This window comes from Alligator sinensis, unplaced genomic scaffold, assembly GCF_000455745.1.
Source record: "Alligator sinensis unplaced genomic scaffold, ASM45574v1 scaffold850_1, whole genome shotgun sequence".
NCBI classification, from domain to species: Eukaryota; Metazoa; Chordata; order Crocodylia; family Alligatoridae; genus Alligator; species Alligator sinensis.
Genome location: NW_005842742.1, coordinates 381,275 through 382,540, shown reverse-complemented (window position 1 = coordinate 382,540; position 1,266 = coordinate 381,275).

The window sequence follows — 1,266 nt, the reverse complement described above, 5'->3', positions numbered from 1 at the left end:
TCTGAGGCCTCCACCCAGACGGAGCCCACGGAGGTTGGCATCCCCCACCCCCCTGGCCTGCGGGAGCTACCCAGCAAGGCCTGGCGGGGCAGGGACTGGAGACCCCCACACCTGTCCTGCGGGCGCCCGCCTTAGGGCCCTGGAGGCGCGGGCGAGGGAGCTGCAGGAGGAGGTTAGCAGGCTGAGGGGGATCCGAGAAGCGGAGGAGGACATTGACAGATATTTTCTATCCCTGCGGGATTGTGCGACCGAGGAGGGTGAGCCTCAAGAAGAGCCCTCCGCTGCTGAGTGGCAGACGGTCACCACCCGTGCCAGGGCTGCTCGAAAAGAGGCGCCGCCGGTCCCCCGCTGCTGAGTGCCAGACGGTCACCACCCGTGCCAGGGCTGCTCGAAAAGAGGCGCCGCCGGTCCCTCCAGTACGGCTGGAGAACAGGTACGCGGCCCTGGCAGCCCACGAGGACGAGGAAAGGGAGGAAAGATCTGGGGAAGAAGGGACTCCACGCTCACCGAGTCCCGTGCCAGCTGATGGAGACAAGCCGACCAGGAGGAGAAAGCGTCGCGTGATCGTCATTGGTGACTCCATCCTGAGAGGTACGGAGGGCCGCATCTGTCGCCAGGACCCCTCGGCACGTGAAGTATACTGTCTACCCGGAGCGAGGATTCAGGACGTGAAAGGGATGCTCCAAACCGTAATCCAGCCCACCGATTATTAACCCGTGGTCCTAGTCCACGTGGGCACTAATGATGCGGCCAGGAGGAGCCCCGATCGCCTGATGGAGGACTACCAAGCTCTGGGGGGCGTGCTGAGGGAGATGGGCACGCAGGTGGTCTTCTCTTCCATCCTTCCAGTGAGTGGACGGGGCAGACGGCACGAATCATGCGTCGCGGAGACCAACTGGCAACTACGGGAGTGGTGTTTCGAGGCGGGTTTCGGCTTCCTCGATCACGACCAGCACATCACGACGAGAGACGTGCTAGGATGGGACGGGCTCCACCTTTCCCCTAAAGGTAAGCGTGTTCTCTTTTAGGTTGGCAGACCTACTCCGGTGGGCTTTAAACTAGGCTCGTCGGGGGAAGGGGAAGATGAGGGCGGAGGATACATCAGACTACCAGACCAAACGGCGCCCACAACTACAGCCCAGCCCAGACCGACAAGCGCAGCAGATAAACAGGTAAGAGATGGGGACCAGGGGAATGCTGGGACTAGGGGGTCGGTATACACGTCTACTGGAGGCCTGAAATGCCTCTACACTAATGCCCGTAGCA